Here is a 17,168-nt window from a genome sequence, read left to right as displayed (position 1 = left end):
CTGCGATCAGTGAATGGGGACAAAACAACCTTGTCTCATTTAATGTTAGTAAAACTAAATATATACAATTACTAATAGACAAATATTGCCAGATTCGTATATTACCTTCAGTATTACTAATATTCACATCTCCAAAGTATTGAAATTCTCGGCGTCTCACTTATCAATGCCCTCAGCCGGACCTCTCATGTTAGATCACTTGCTAAAACCGCCTCAGGGAAACTTGGATTAATGTACAGACTGTAACTTCTTCACTGACGAGCAGTTAACTATAATTTATAAGAGTCATGTGCACTTTCAGCTTGAATATTGCTCACCCTTGTGGAATGGAAGTGGAGAGGTTGCATTACAAAAACTAGGCAAAATTCAGAACAAGGCTGTTAGAATTATTAACAACCCTGCCATTACAAATAAACTATCTCCCCTACAAGTAAGAAGGAATGTTGCCTCCCTTGCATTATTTTACAGATATTTTTATGGCAAATGCTCAGACGAAGTTGCGTCCATGGTGCCACCTCTCCATGCCTTCCCTCGTGCTACACGGGCATCTGGTAGCGCTCATGACTGGACTGTCACTCAGCCATATTGCAGAACTTCTGCCTATCAGAATTCTTTCATTCCCCGTACTGCATCTCTCTGGAACTCGCGTCTCCAGAGTTGTTTCCTTCCAAATTTCAACCCACAGCTGTTCAAGTCTAACTGTTACAGATATTTTATGAACAGAGGACACCAGTAATCTGGTGTATGGATTATTTTTGTTTTATTCATTTGTTTTTCCTTCCTCTGTTCTGTTATTAAGAGTATGTATATATATATATATATATATATATATATATATATATATATATATATATATATATATATATATATATATATATATTATGCAAGGAAGAAGGAACTATAGGCCTTAAGTCCTCAAGATTGTTTCCTTCCCGAGAAAATAAAAAAAATAATAGAAAGTCGAATTCAAGATTTATTCATTTCGAGATGCCTAAACACACTGCGTTTAAAAGACTAGAGGTCATAGGAAGAAGGAAATACAGACAGAGGAAGACAGTTAATAAGTACCATTTACAAAGTGTTCCCTAGCCTGCATAAAATCGCGTGTCGATAGTAGTAGTAAAGCAGAGAGTAGGTTATGATGAGGAGGAGAAGGGGGATTAGGAGGAGGAGGAGGAGATTATTTTTAATAAAACTAAGAAATATTAAACGCCTAATCAAATTAACGGTGGTAGTAATAGTATGGAAATGCACTCGAGAGAGAGAGAGAGAGAGAGATGGGGGGAGGTGGAGGGGAGGTCCACCACCACCCCTTCCCTTGTACCACCTTGGATCACCCCAGTTGGTAAGAGCACATTTGTGTTCCACGCCTCACCAGGTACAGAAGCAGCGGGAAGTGAAGAGCACTTCAGCACTCAAAACAGTTGCCTCTCTGCTCATCTCACCTCCATCTACAAGTAAGAGATTTTAGTGGAGACTGTTTTTAATCCCCACATTATAATGTTGTATTTTCTGCTACATTACTGATCCAGAAAAACTTTATTAAAAAAAAAAATCCTAACTTCGACAACCATTTACTCTTCCAATCCTTTCTGAATGTTATGTTACTACAGAAGTTGTATTACTCTTAGATGGGACATTTTGTACTGAAGTATTTTTTGAAATCTATAGACTCTCATGGTCGAAAAGTATTTCCTAAACAGAATGAAGTCATCTTGAGAGAGTAAAAATAATGTATAGAATACAATTGCAGATAACAGGAGTAAAATATATAAAACATTCTCTGGCTAATGGAGTCAGACACATAACTCCTATGACCTTTTTTAACCTTACTACCTTAGACGACTTCATTCAGCATATGTGTGGATCTAAAAACAAAAACTCTGTAATTACATCACGGTCACAATTCTTTTACACCTGCTGTGGCGAGGTGGGTTCGAGCCCCTCACAGATGAGGGTGCCTTACAGCACGATGTTATTCTACATGTAGTTTACATATAATCAATTTGTCAACCATCGTGACCGTAAGAGATGAAATTCTCTCCCACCCGCACTGGAATAGGTCGGGGTGTTTGGATCTGAAAAAACAAACAAGGAAAAAAATAAATAAATAAAATAAATTAGGTTACAACCACTCGTCTTTAAACCTAGGTTAGGTTAGGTTAGGTTAGGTTAGGTTACGTTTTGCTTTCTTACTCCTACCTCATTCATTTTAGGTTTTATTACTTATTGATTTACGAACACGGTATTTTAATGGACTTCGTTTTTGTACCTTCATGTTTTTAGTCTTGTTTTGATCGTTATAACATATAAAAATCTTAACTGTGTATATTTTTCGATTGTAGATTTTGCTCTGAAGATGGAATAAGTATTTTCCGAAACGTCAGCAAATAAAGAGCCTAACTTTGCCACGATGTTTGTGTTCTGCCTGATGATCCTCTTCCTGTATATATATATATATATATATATATATATATATATATATATATATATATATATATATATATATATATATATATATATATACAGTATATTATCATCAGTCAGTGCAAGTCAACTAAAGGAACAAAGGCCTCCTCCAGCCTTTCTCATGAAATTTTTGACGCAAACTTATGCCACGTTTTTTTTTTTTTTTTATGCAAGAAAGAAGGAACCAAAGGCTAAGAACCAGCAAACCGTTCCTTGCAAGAAAAAAAATACAAATCGGAGCCAAATTAAGATTCGTTCATTTCGAGATGCCTGGACACACTGCGTTTGAATGATTGGAGATCATAGGAAGTAGAAAATACAGGCTGAGGGAGATAGTTCCAGAATTGACATGTTGCATAAATGAAGGACTGGGAGTAATGGTTAACTCTTGTATTAGAGATCTGGACAGAAAGGGGATGAGAGTTTGTTGCTAGAAGGGTGCCACGCACCCGCCGTAAAGGTGGAGGGATGCAAACACAGAGTTCTGAGGAGCAGTGACCATTGAAGTAGCGATAGAAAAGAGATGACGATGCAACAGCGCGGCGAAGAGACAGAAGTTTGACGGGAGCCAGTAAGAGGAAGAGAGTTGATGAAACAAGAAACCTTTGACTTCACCCTATTGAGAAGAGCTGTATGTGAGGAGCCTCCCCACATGAGAGTTGTACTTTACACAGGGGCGAATAAAACCCGTGTATAAAGTCAGCAGTTGTGCAGGGGTAAAGAAGGTACGGCGTCAGCTTAGCACACCTAATCCCTTGGAAGTAGATTTTACAAGAGATGTAATATGGCCTTTCCAAGATAAGTCCCTAGAGAATGAAACGCCAGGCATGTTCAAGGATGATGCAGGATTGAGCTGGATATTATTAAACATTAATGGGTACTCCTGTGGAAGATTTTGTCGGGTTAATAGATGCAAGAACTGAGTCTTTGATGCATTAAAAATAAGATTATTTTTACCTCAGTCAGAGATACGAGCCAAGTTAGACATTAGGTGTGCCAAAGCCTCATCCCTTGATTACTGAGGTAATTGCTGAGATGGACGTTGCAGCAACCAATGGAAAGGTGAAGGGTGATATCACCAGCGTATGAGTGGACAGGGTTACATATACGGCTTAGAAGGTCATTGATGAATAAAAGGAAGAGAGTTGGTAATAGAACAGAACCCTGGAGAACACCAATGTTCATAGATCTAGGAGAAGAACGGTGGCCGTCTACAACAGCAGCTATAGAACGACCAGAAAGGAAGCTATACATGAAGGCACGGACAGAAGGATATAAACAGTAAGAGGGTAGTTTGGATATTAAAGATCTATGCCAGTCTCGACCGAAAGACTTTAAGATGTCAAGTGCAATGACAAAGCGTTCACAAAAGTCCCGAAAGGAGGATGACCAGGAGTCTGAAAGGTAGGTGAGAAGATCACCAGTTGAGCGTCCTTGACAGAACCCATACTAACGATCAGAAAGAAGTTTGTGATAGGAAAGATGCTTTAAAATTTTTCTCTTACGAATAGACATGAAAACCTTTGAGACTCAAGATGTTAAAGCAACTGGGCGATAGTTAGAGGGTTGGGAGTGGTCACTCTTCTTTGGGACTGGCTGAATGAAAGTAAACTTCTAGCAAGAAGGAAAGGTACAAATTGATAGGCAAAGGTGAAAGAGTTTACTTAGGCAGGGTGTAAGCACAGAAGCACAGTTCTTGAGGACAACAGGAGGGACCCCATCAGGCCCATATGCATTGTTAGTATTGAGGCCAGTGATGGCGGAGAATACACCAGCTGAAGACATTTTAATGTCAACCATGAGAAAGTCAGAGGGGAGAAATGATGGAGGAACAGCACCGGAATCGTCTAAGGTAGAACTGGAGGAGAAAGTCTGAGCAAAGAGATCTGCTTTATCAATAGAAGAAATAGGTACAGAGCCTTCAGAGTAGAAAAGACGAAGGAAGGATGATGAGGTAAAGTTGTTAGAAAGGTTTTTGGCAAGGTTCCAGAAGGAGCAGGAAGAAGTCAAGTTGGAGAGTTGAGAGTATTTAGCACGAATGAAATTGTTTTTAGCAGAGCGACCAGACCTTGCACAATTCCGGCCAGATACCTAAAAGTTCTCTGTGTCATCGTCCACACCATCTGTCGACCTTTTTCTGCTACGCTTACAATCCCTTGGAGTTCAGTCATTCAGTCTATTGCTCTATCGGTTATCCCTTAATCTTACCACATGACCTGCACATCTCCATTTCAGTTCCTTTATAAATTCTATAATGTCATTGACTTTATTCTGCCCTCTCATCCACGTTGATCTTTTCCCGTCTCTTAAAGATATTTCGAATAGTGTCTTTCCACTGCTCTTTGTGAACGCATTAGTTGATATTCCACCAATTTTGTCAGTTTCCAGGTCTCACAGCCGTATGTCATACGTGGGATTACGTATTCATTTCATACTATTCGTTTCATACGTAATGGCAGGCTACGTTTCATTATGTCTCTGTGTTTGCCGAAAGCTTTCCATTCAGTTGCAATGAGTATTTTTTTTGTCGCTATCATGGCCTTTCGTTAGGTATAGTATTTCCCCCAGTAACTGTACTTCTCGACTTCCCCAAGAATTTCTTTGTTTATTTTGATGAGGCTCCTTGGTGTATTTGGATTATACTTTAGTTTTACTCCGGTTCATCTTTAGCGCTACTTTAAAACCTTCTCTGATAAGGACATTTAACATTTTTTTTGCAACGTCTCTGCTGTTTCTGAGATTAGGAAAATGTCATCTGCAAATCTCAAATGATTTAGGTTTTCTCGATCTACACAGAGTAGGTAACAGATGGGTGAGAGCTAGGAGAGTTAGGTGTGGCAGGGAGGTTTTTAAAGCGAGTAACTTGGATAAAAGAGAGAAAATGACAGAGTTTCAGGAGAAACTGAAAGATGAGTGGAACGCCGTGAAATATCAGGAGAATGGCAGTGTGGAGGAGGAATGTCAGTTGTTTAAGAGTGCTGTGGTGGGGCATACGGAAGAGTTGTGTGGTGTGAGACGAGTGGGTGGTGGTGTAAGAAGGGAAATGAATGGTGGTGCGAGGAAGCAAGTATGGCTGTGGATGAAGAGAGACGTGCATATGAAGTGTGGCTGCAGAGGAAGGATGATGTGTCATATGAGAGGTATAAGGAAAACAGGAATAGGACGAGAAGGGCTGTGCGTGATGCTAAAGTGACAGCAGATGAGAGGTGGGGTAGGCGGTTGACTGAAAATTTTCAACACAATAAGAAAATGTTTTAGAAGGAGGTGACAAGGGTGTGAAAGGGAGAGTCTGGGAGGGAAGAGCGAGTAAAAGCAGAGGATGGAAGGATGTTAACTGAGATGGATGCAGTAAGAAAGACATGGGCGGTGTATTTTGAATGAAAGGGAGCCTGAGATTTTGGCAGATGGAAGGGTGCAAGAAATGAATGTGTTGGGAGAGTTAAATGATTCTTTTATCACGGTGGAGGAAGTGTAAGAGGCAGTAAAGGAGATGAAAACAGGGAAAGTTGCAGATGTGGATGGGTGTGCTGTGTAATGTCTTAAAGGTGGTGGAGTTACTATTCTTGACTGGTTAGTAAGATTGTTGAATGTGTGCTTTGTGCAAGGTATGGTGCCAATCGACTGGGCAAGTGCTTGTGTGGTCCCGTTGTATAAAGGTAAGGGTGACAAGTATGACTGTACTAGTTTAGAGGTATAAGTCTGTTGGGTGTTGTAGGTAAGGCGTATGTTACAGTGTTAATTAAGAGAGAGAGAGGGTACAGAGGAAGCGACTGATGATGAGCAATATGGCTTTAGGAGAGGGAGGGGATACGTGGATTAGGTGTTTGCTGTGAGACAGGTGTGTGAGAAGTATTTAGCAAAATGTAAGGATGTGTTTTGGGCGTTCATGGATTTAGAGAAAGACTGTAATAGAGTTGATAGGGAGGCTTTGTGGACTGTTTTAAGATTGTATGGACTTGATGGTAGGTTACTAAAAGGAGTGAAAAGTTTTTATGTAAATAGTAGAGCGTGTGTAAGAGTGGGAAATACTGTGAATGATTGGCTTCCCGTGAGAGTGGGGCTGCGGCAGGGATGTGTGATGTCGCCTTGGTTGTTTAATATTTAATTTATTTGGATGGTGTTGTAAGGGAGGTGAATGCAAGAGTGTTAGGTGGAGGTCTGAGTCTGGTGAATGTTGATGGTGGAGAGTGGAATCTGAAGCAGCTGCTATTTGCAGATGATACAACACTGATGGCTGATTCAGAAGAGAGATTGAGATAGTTGGTAGAGGAGTTTGGAAGGGCGTGTGAAAGGAGGAAATTGAAAGTAAATGTGAATAAGATAAAGTAATGAAGTGTATGATGTTAGTAGATGGTAGGAGGATGAATATAGTTCTGAATGGTGACTTGCTTGAGGAGGTAGAGTGTCTTAAGTATTTAGGGTCACATGTTGCTGCGGATGGAAGAATAGATGCAGAAGTGAAGTTTAGAATGAATGAAGTAGAGGTGCTAGAAGGAATAAAAAAAGGTCGTTCGCTTACGATGGATGTAAAGAGAAGGCTGTATGAGGGTGTTGTGGTAGCGACTGCGTTGGGCTGAAACATGGAATATGGGTGTAGCAGAGAGGAAAAGCTTGAATGTAATGGAGATGATGTGTCTGAGGAGTGTGTGTGGAGTGACACGTATGGATCGAGTAAGAAATGATGAAGTGTGAAGGAGAACTGGAGTTGTTCAGGAGAGACTCATCGAGATGAGCAGAGGGTGTTGCGATGGTTTGGGCATATGGAGAGAATGGATAATGAGCGATTGGTGAAAAAGATAACTAAATCTGATGTGAGAGGTGTAAAGCTGAGAGGAAGACCAGGAATAGGATGGATGGACAGTGTGAAGAGAGCGTTGGATGCGAGAGGGATGTCTGTTGAGTATGGTAGAGTGGCAGTGCGTAATAGAAATGAATGGAGAGAAATTGTGAATGAATAAATGATGATGCAGCCCTGAGGGTATATTCTCCAGCATTTTGCCTGATCAGCTGATCAGGTCAGGTGCGGGTAAGGGGATGGGTCTATTATGATGTGGCAGGGGTAAACCAGCTCTGCTGTCGGCCCCTTCTGCGGATGTCTCTGATTGCACTTCGCTGTTGACCCTCATGCGGTGTGGTGCAGTGAGGATCTGTCCCTTCTCCCCTTTGGGGCTAAGATGCAATTAATGTGTTTTGAGTAGATGAGTAAATTGGGAGTGTGTCGTCCTTTCTCGGCTACCTCCTTTTCCTTGGGGGAAGCAGCCTAGGTATACAGATAGATAGATATATATATATATATATATATATATATATATATATATATATATATATAGATAGTTTACTCCTTTGTTCTCGCAGTCTAACTTTCTGAAAGTACTTTCTAGGCATGCTGTAAATATCTTTGGTGAAACTGTATCTCCTTGATGCACGCCCTTCTTAGTCTGATTTTTTTTTTTTTTTAGTCTGTGTAATTTTACCGTAGCGTTCCCTCTCTATATATCTTTCCAGCATTTTTTCAATGTTCTCCTTTACTCATTGTTCCTGCAATGAATTTATAACTGCTATGCGATCCACTGAGTCAAAAGTTTTTTCATAATCAACAGTACCTAAGCACAGTGGTTTATTATATACTATAGTTTTCTCAGTTAGCTGATTCCATGTGTGTACATGATCAGTAGTCGAATACCCGCTTCGGAATTCTGCCAGTTCAAGAGGTGGGTTTTCTTCCAAATTATTTATTATTTGGCTGGTAAGGACTTTAGTGAAGAGTTTGTAAATAACTGGTAATAAACTAATGGGTCGATAGTTACATAGATATTTTGAGTCACCTTTTTTATAAGCAATGTAACTGTTGCATTACACCATACTTTGGGAATTTTCTTCTGCTTTATATACTAAGGAAATGATTGGATGAGCCTGTTTTATCCCACTCCTGCATCCGACAGTATACCTGATACTATTTCATCTTATTCTTGGGCCTTCCCTTGTGTTAACTGAAAAGTTAGCTATCGGTACCTTTATCTTTGATGCATACAGGTCTTCGAAAAATTCTTCATCTCTCTTCAGCATCCTATCTCTGCTTTGAATGACTTCTCCGTTTTTGTCTTTCAGTGATAGAATTTGTTGCTTTACTAGTGCCATTCTACTTCGGACCTGTTTCAGACGTTCTCCTTTTTTGAAGGTTTCTTTGATTTGAGCCATGATTTTTTTTCCTTCTCTCTATCTCTTGTTGATAAGCTTAATTATTTTCGCACTGTCTACTTCATCTTTGTTTTTGCTTTCGTCTCCTTTCTTCTTTTCAGGAGCTCGAGGGTCATTTTTGAATACTTGTTGGCTTTGGTTGTATTAGATTTCCCTACTTCCTTCGCTGATTCTCTTAACATTTTTGTTAGCCTCTACTCATCAGTGTCACACTCAGCACAGTTTAGAGCCTGAAATCTGTTTGTTATTTCTAACTGAAAAGCTGCCTTGTTTTCGCTTACTTATAGTGGGGATATATATATTTTTTACTTTTAGTCAGTTTCCTTCTTTCAACTCTGAAATTTAATCTGGCTGTGCAACCCACCATTCTATGGTCATTTCCTATATTTACTTTGTTGATAACTGTGACATTTGTGATCTTATTACTCTTATTTATCTATCTGTCTATATAACTAGGCTTTTTCACCCTAAGAGGATAGTCGAGACAGGACGACAGACCCACCATATCACTCATCCACACACACACATTTACTCATATCTCAGCCTCTAAGGGGAGAAGGGACCTCTCCTCACCGCACCGCACCACACCACATGAGGGTCAACTGCGCAGTGCCATCCAGTGACATCCACAGCAGGGCTTAACAGCAGAGCTGATTTGCCTCTGCCATATTGTAATGAATCCATCCCCTTCCCTGCACATGACCCGATCAGCTGATCAGGCCAGATTTCTCTCCATTCATCCCTCTCGCATCTAACGCTCTCTCCACACTGTCCATCCATTCTATTCGCAGTCTTCTTTACAGCCTTACACCTCACACAGCAAATCACTCTTCATCCATTCTCTCCATATACCCAAACCACCACAGCACTCTGTGCTCAGCTAGATCAGCCATCTCTTGCATAACTCTAGTTCTTCTTCGCACTTCATCATTTCTCACTCGATCCATATGTGTCACTCCATACATATTCCCCTGACACCTCATCTCCATGACATTCAATCTCTTTCTCTCTGGTATTCCCATATTCCATGTTTCAGAACCTTATAACGCAGTCGGTACACTACTCCCTTATACAGCCTTCTCTTTACATTCATTCTAAGAGAACGACATCTAGACACTTTTTTCACTCCTAACAGTGACCTTTCTACTTCATGCATTCTAAACTTCACGTATATATCTAGTCTTCCATCCACAGCAACATGTGACCATACATGCTTAAAACATTCTATCACCTCAAGCAATCACCATGTAAAACTACATTCATCCTCCTACCATCTGCCAACCTTGCACACTTCATCACTTTTACTCTTATTCTCATTGACTCTCAATTTCCTCCCTTCACACACCCTTACAAACTCCTCTTCCTGAAGTCTCAGTCTCTCCTCCAAATTAGTCACCAGTGCAGTATCATTTGCAAGCAGCAGCTGACTAAGATTCTACTCTCTACCATCAGCATTCACCAGACTCAGACTCTCATTTGTTATAAAGAATTTAATTTCATTCTTTGTTTCTCCATTAGGACTTCTTCAGGTCCATTTTGTCACTGTTCTTTTGTGAAAGATTATGTTCATTATTCTCATGTTATACATTTCAGCAAAATTTACTACCATTTCATCTCTGCCATTCCTTTCTCCCACTCCAAAGTTTCCTGTACATGTTCCCCCATTTTTCGATTTGCCAACTTTTGCATTGAGGTCTCCAATGAATATAATATATGTGGTCTTTTATTCATCCCTAATCTGGGAGATGTCATCATAGAATGTTTCTCTTCTATCCTGTGAGCTTTGAGAAGTCAGTGCATATGCTTGTATTACTTTTAGGGTGTATCTTTTGCCTTGGACAATTATAATCCATGCTAGTCTGTCAGATAAACTGCTGAATTTAACAATGTTCTCTGCAATATTTTTGTTGATTAAAAATCCTACACTTCAAACTCTTTCATTTTGCCTGCCTCTGGAGTAAAGTAGGTGGTTGTTGTCTGGGAGTGGAATTAATTTTTCTTCTTTTCTGTGGATCTCACTCAGACCATAATATCCCAACTAATGTTTTATAATTCAGTCATTAAGATATCAAATTTGTAATCTTCCGTGAGGCTTCTTACATTGTACGTGTAGATCTTCATGGATTTCAGTTTGTTTGATGTTCCAGTCTTTGATTTGCTGGGACAGTGCCTACTCACTCTCAGTGGCACATTGCCCATAAACTCATGGGGCAGTGCGGTTGGACCTTTAGTAGACGATGATTCAGTAGGAACACCTGAGTAATCGGTAACAGTAGAATTCATTTTTGGTCGGTGGGATTGTGGCAAATAACCTCACTGCCACATTGTTTCTGGTGAGATGTAATTTTTGTGCTACCATATTCAGTATATATATTTGGTGGAGCCCTATGTATCTCTATGTCAGTGGTGTCAAACTCAATCCTTCCCAAGGGCCACATTTAAGTTCTGTTGATCGTCTGAGGAGCAAGTCTACCTAACCTTATTGAAATCAGCACATGTGCATAAATAAACCACACAGTGAAGTGAGATATTATACATTATTTAAAAACAAACATGGTTTACACCTCAAGGTTTAATTTATAACATATTTTCAGTTTCCCTTCCAATCCACATTTTTTTAGATCAAGTAAAAATAATAGTTCCTAGTTAGATAATAACAGTTAAGCAAGCATCAACTCACCCAAAATTGTGGCACGTGTGTTCCTGGGAACCTAGACCAGTGTGTTTACATTTTGCACACCGTCCAAATTTATGAAAATAGGAAACACTGTTTCCAGATTTCCATCAGATTAATGAACTATATTTGCACACCGTACTATAAATTATTCCCTTAACCCCTACCCGCTGGATGATGTGATATGCCGTTACAATACAGGTGGACAGATGCTGCCTGTTGTCAGCATATGCTGCAAATTCATTCCCACCATAGTTTGAACTGACTCATGTTTGATCTTGCAACCAAAGGGTTGGGAGAGACTCCCCCGTCCACGCACAAGCATTGTTCAGTCTGTTTCGTGACTTGTCTGGGCGAGGTGCAATGTCTTCTGATTCCTCCATGTCCAATTCCATCCCCGCCTCAGGTGGGCCCCTTGCCTCATCCACCCATGCAAAACTCCTGTCGAAGGATACAACGAAAGGGTGTGCTTTGGACATGACTGCGTCCAGTTTAAGTGATAGCAAAACTTCCTTGGAAAAAAGGAGGAAGTTACCATGTTGAGGGTGAAGTTTCAAGTGCCACCTCCCCTGCCAGCTTTGAAAAGTCTGAAACGACCCTCACAGTGTTTCAGAAGGCTGAGAGTGCCTATGATAGCGATGCATTCACCTCCGACAATGCGACTTATAAGTCAGGAGCAGTTGAAAGTGGGGGATAATGATGAACATGGATGTCAGATTCAACATAAATGCTGCTGCCGTGGCTCACCACCACGTGACCATGAAGTGTGTCATTCTCTCCCTGTCCCAGCTCTCATCACCAAAGCCAAGCATTTCAAGGGCCATATCCCCAGAGCCTGGCCCCTCACATGTGGGGATTCGGCCAGCCTTGGCCCCGAGTGTTCAGCCTGACCAGCCAGCATCGCTTCAGGAAGTCCCCGATTCAAATGAGTCATCATTCTTGCCCTCCCCCACCTCCACCTCCACCTCTCCTTCCCCTCCCCCCTTTGCCTGTTGGCATGACCATGGCCGTCCCTGTGCCTGTAGGTGTGGGAATGAATGTGGTGCTGCAAGACGGCCTGGTAGCACCATCACGGCCAAGCAGGCCCGGCATAGGCTGGCTGGACACTTTCGTGTGGAAGGAAGGGGAAGGTTTCCAGCCAGCCTTCTCGCCTTTGACGCAACAGGGGCAGGTGCACAGTCGGAGTACCTGCAGGCAGGAACATCCTGTCATTTTTCCAAGCCATTTTTACCACTTCCATAATGCAGTACCTGGTGTATGAGATCAACATCCACCAGACTATCTTAGTATGCTGGCTGGAGGTGTCTCAGTGAGAGTGCAAAAATGAAAAAGTTGCAGCCGGGGGAGGTGGGGGAAATGTATGTGTGACTCGCTTTGACTATGGCAATGGCCTACATAAAAAAGGATGTGATCCACGATTTTTGGTCAGTGGACGTAATCAGTCACACACCTGTCTTTGAGAATAATATGGCCCAAGACAGCTACATACCCATACTGAAGTTCCTCCACGTCGGCCATAATTATGGCCCTGCACTCAATGACAAGCTGTGGAAGATTAGGCCCATCTCAACCAAGCTGAAGGAGTCATCCATTAGGCTTTTCTGGCCGTTTCAGAAAGTGACTATCGACGAGTCGCTTGCTCTCTTCAGGAAACATCTAGCGTTTATATAGTACTGTATATGCCTTCTAAGCGTCACCATTTTACTCTAAAGTTCTTTGTCCTGTGTGATTGCCAGCCTGGATATGCACTAGATGTAATAGTATACTTGGTTATAGATGTGGATATACCCAGTGATGATCCCCATGTTATTTATTTATTTTTTGTTTTCTGCAGCGGTGAAATGCTGATGGACAGAAACTTCAGCAAAAACCACATCCTGTATATGGATAATTATTACACCTCCCCGGCACTGACGACCTACTTACTTGAACATGGCACTGGAGCCTGTGGGACTGTCTGTGCCAGTAGGAAAAATTTTCCAGCCTTTCCTGTGAAGACAGAAAGATGCATAGTTAACCCGGAAATGTGGTAACATGTTGGCCGTTCACTGGCATGAAAAGCGAAAAGTGAACATGCTTTCCTCGGTTCACCAGAGGATTATGCAGGACACAGACAAGACCGACTTAAGGACTGGGCAACCCATGCCTAAGCCAGATGCCGTCAGTAACTACAACATCAACATGCGGGTCATTGATAAGTCCAACATGCAGATCGGTGAGACTGTCTCCATAAATCATGCACGTGGAACTAGAAGGCATTCCTGCACTTTCTTGATATCACCATTGTGAACAGATTCATACTTTTCTGGAAGGCTGTGGGTAAGGGCCTCTCTCTATACGAGTTTAAGAGAGAATTTGCATGAGAGCTCTTTGCAAAGTATGCGAATGTTCAGAACACAGTCCAAGGAGGACGGTTAATCAGACACCAATGGCAGACTGCTTGGTCAGCACACAATACCTGGCACGTCACTGTCCTGTGCACATGGGGCAATCACTTGTTGGATGTGTGGTCTACAGGTGATGTCACGTCTGCGCAACAACAAAACATCGGGCAAAGACAAGCAAGGAAATGCACTGTGAATACCAGGAGTGCAAGGTGCCACTTTGTCCAGATAGTATTTCTTTGAGTATCACCTGGAGCACAAATTCTTAGCACAGGTGTGTGGGAGATGGTAAATAGCAGAGAATGAAGTGCAATTGATGTGTTTCTTTGAGAGTAGTTTCTAAGTGACAATGTAAGTGCAAACCTGAAATGTGAAGTTGTTGTTGTAAGTATCTTGAGTCAGCATAAAAATAATAAAGGAAAACCAGATTTGCACCTGAAGAAAATAACCTTTTTTTGTGGCATTGCTGTATTTTTCATTACCACAGATTTATTATGCAAAACTTGTAAAATGAACTGTAAATGTGATATTAAGTGCAAGTAGAATAAGTGATATAGAATGTATGTATTAAGGTATGTATTTTCACCATGCCCCACAACAGTGCCAAACTGCATAAACTTTAGTACAAGCATCTACCTTCAGGTATAGCATAAGTACTACTACTTCGCTCTCAAAGTGAATACAAACTGCAACGTTGTTGGACAGTCAGAGGAAAATTAGTACATATTTATTATTTTTACCTTCTTATTGCATCTGTGTGAGTTCCTTCACACACCAGCTTTGCAAATTGTCACTCTGTTATGGCCGGAAAACAAAAGACGAGCCACTTGTATAGGGCGATGATTCAAACCAATAGCTTTGAAGATGGGAAGTGGAGTATATGTGTAACAAAATGGCAAAATCTTGAGGGGGAAGGAAGGCCAGTGTTACAAGCACACACCCTGCTGGGCCAGTGTTACAAACGCTGGCCATTCTGAGCATCAGCGAGCTTAAGTCATGGCCGTGCGCTGACCCACGGTGACAACCTGCCTCAGATGCCAAAGATTACTCATCTTCGTCACGTTCTTACTCATACTCATCTTCTTCACGTTCTTACTCATCGACAGGACCACCAGCCGACCTGGGGATGGTTTCATTCGCAAGAAGATTTGGTGAATTGTATGGTCTTTATTTTTTTCCCCTACCTGCTGTACTTTCCCTGATATGAAGGTTTGAAAACAGGCTCTTTAGGGAAAATTGCCTTTAGTGAGATGACGCTCATGCTATAAATCACCCATCATCTAGGGGTGGTGCATGCAAATTTAAATGTGCCATATAGAATTGGAAACCTGTCGAATGAAAATAATATTGGTATAATATACAAGGTGTTTGAAAACGACACCATAGAGCAATAAGAGTTAAGACAAAAATGCCATGTAATATATGTCCTATGTTGCTTCATTAGTAAAATACATGCGTGAATAGTTATGTAGCAGAAACAGGGGTGTAAGGAGAGCATAAAATAACAATCATAACATGTGATGAGTTACATAATGAGAATATATTGTATCACCAAATGAAATGCGTGATTTACAGCATAGTGGTGAAATGCGTGATTTACAACATAGTGCCCCCAGAAATTCAACGACATCCCCACCAGGACCCCACAGAGTAGCCGCAGCCGAACCACGGGATGCCGTGCGACAACGGCATAAGTCAGCCCGAGCCGTGCGCCCCTATAGCACCCAGCCACCGCACCGTCGCCCAAGCAGGAAGATGACACTACCTTCGGGGAGAGGGACCGCCAGATCAGATCGGGGTGGAGCTGCCTATTCAGCTCCAAACAGTGCCCCTCAGGAGTTGGCCTGTAGCCACTTCTGCCTTCAACATGAGTGTATCTGTAGCCTCTCCGAAGGTGTCTTCCTCTTTGGGACAGCCGGTAGCCGCCTGCCCCTCGTAAGGGAATCAGTGTCTCACTGACCTGAGGGTAATCAGGAGACAGCCGGTAGCCACTCCCGCCTTCGTCAGAAGGAGTTCTTCCAGGGATGGCCTATAGCCACCCTACACCCCCTCCTGAAGGAGTCGGCCTGTAGCCGCTCCTCCCCATGGCAGAAGGAGACGGCCTGTAGTCGCTCCCGCCTTTGTCAGACAGCCGGTAGCTGCTCCGAAGGTGTTGCCCCCGAGTCGGCCTGTAGCCGCTCCTCCCTCCAGCAGAAGGAGACGGCCTGTGGCCACTCCCACCTTCGTCAGACAGCCGGTAGCCGCTCCGAAGGTGTTGCCCCCGAGTTGTCCTGTAGCCGCTCCTCCCTCCGGCAGAAGGAGATGGCCTGTAGTCGCTTCCGCCTTCGTCAGATGGCTGATAGCTGCTCCGAAGGTGCTGCCCCCAAGTCGGCCTGCAGCCGCTCCCCCTTCCTCCTGCAGGAGACAGCCTGTAGCTGCTCCCACCTTCGTCAGATGGCCGATAGCCGCTCCATGGGTGTCCAGAGGCGCGCTGATTTCCCCACTCAGGCCACGGCCAGTAGCCGGGCCTTGGCGCCTCATAGTTGCGCCCTTGGACAGCCACGGCCATTAGCCGGACCCCACGGCCAGAGGGAGGTGTCAGAAGTGTCATCACCCCAGCGTGAGATGAGAGCCCTGACCTCCAGCACTGAAGGACCCCAGAGAGGCCCTACAGCTTCCCCTGGCCTCTGCTTCCTATGCCTGGCCCTGGAGAAGACCCATCTAACGAACCCTAGCTCAGGTCGGTGCCGCAGCCCCCCCCTAATGGCGCCCCTTGACTCTTGGGGCCACAGCCCTTGGTTACTCAAGGCCCTCCCCAGGACACCCAGTCGTTATCTCTCCACACCCCCGAGACAGCGAATGACCTCCACCTTTGGCCGAAACTTGAGCCAGAGATTCCTGGACCTGTTTGACCCCAGTCATGAGTGCCACACTCCTGTACCTAGCCTGGAGATTACAGGCCCCTTCGCCACCTGCAGCCCTGGACGAGAGAGGACGCCCCTGCAAGTCGTCCCGTGCCCTCTCGGCACGCCCTCCCTTGGCAGTGCCCCAGTTCTGGCAGAATTGTAGCCGACGTGTTTCCCCACTGCCCCCACTATATGGGTAAATTATGTTAAGTGTGGGGTTGCCCCAGAAATAGTTAAGTGACTTATGCTAAGTGTGACATTGCCCCAGAATTAGTGTAACAGTGATACAGTGACTTGATGTATGTTGAATATCGGGGCGAGTGAAATCAAGGGCGGATGAATAAGGACGAGTGCAGAATCTAAGTTCTAGTGAATCAGACTCACGAGTGACGCCCTTGTAGAAAATCAGTAAGACTACTACCCCGAGAGATTCTCTATAGTAAAATATACAAATGTCCTTTGTTACCAGGAAACAGTAGAGAAAAAGTGTTAACAATATTCTCCCGCTTGTATTACCATAAACACAGTGAATTCCCAGTGTTCGCCACCCTCCCGTTA

General features: G+C 43.0%; 1 protein-coding gene across 1 annotated transcript in view; it reads left to right on the top strand.

Annotated features, from left to right (window-relative positions):
• The first annotated feature begins 1,371 nt into the window (after positions 1-1,371).
• Positions 1,372-17,168, top strand: part of LOC145395433 (uncharacterized) — a 68,525-nt gene continuing 52,728 nt past the window's right edge. The window contains exon 1 of the mRNA XM_080269033.1: positions 1,372-1,457. The gene's annotated coding sequence lies outside the window, so the exon portion shown is untranslated. The remainder of the gene's footprint in view (positions 1,458-17,168) is intronic.

The sequence above is a fragment of the Coenobita brevimanus genome, chromosome 31 (assembly GCF_032717465.1).
Source record: "Coenobita brevimanus isolate Jiangsu-jjx chromosome 31, ASM3271746v2, whole genome shotgun sequence".
Classification (NCBI taxonomy): domain Eukaryota; kingdom Metazoa; phylum Arthropoda; class Malacostraca; order Decapoda; family Coenobitidae; genus Coenobita; species Coenobita brevimanus.
Note: the sequence above shows the minus strand (reverse complement) of the source record. Positions and strands in the feature narration are given on the sequence as shown.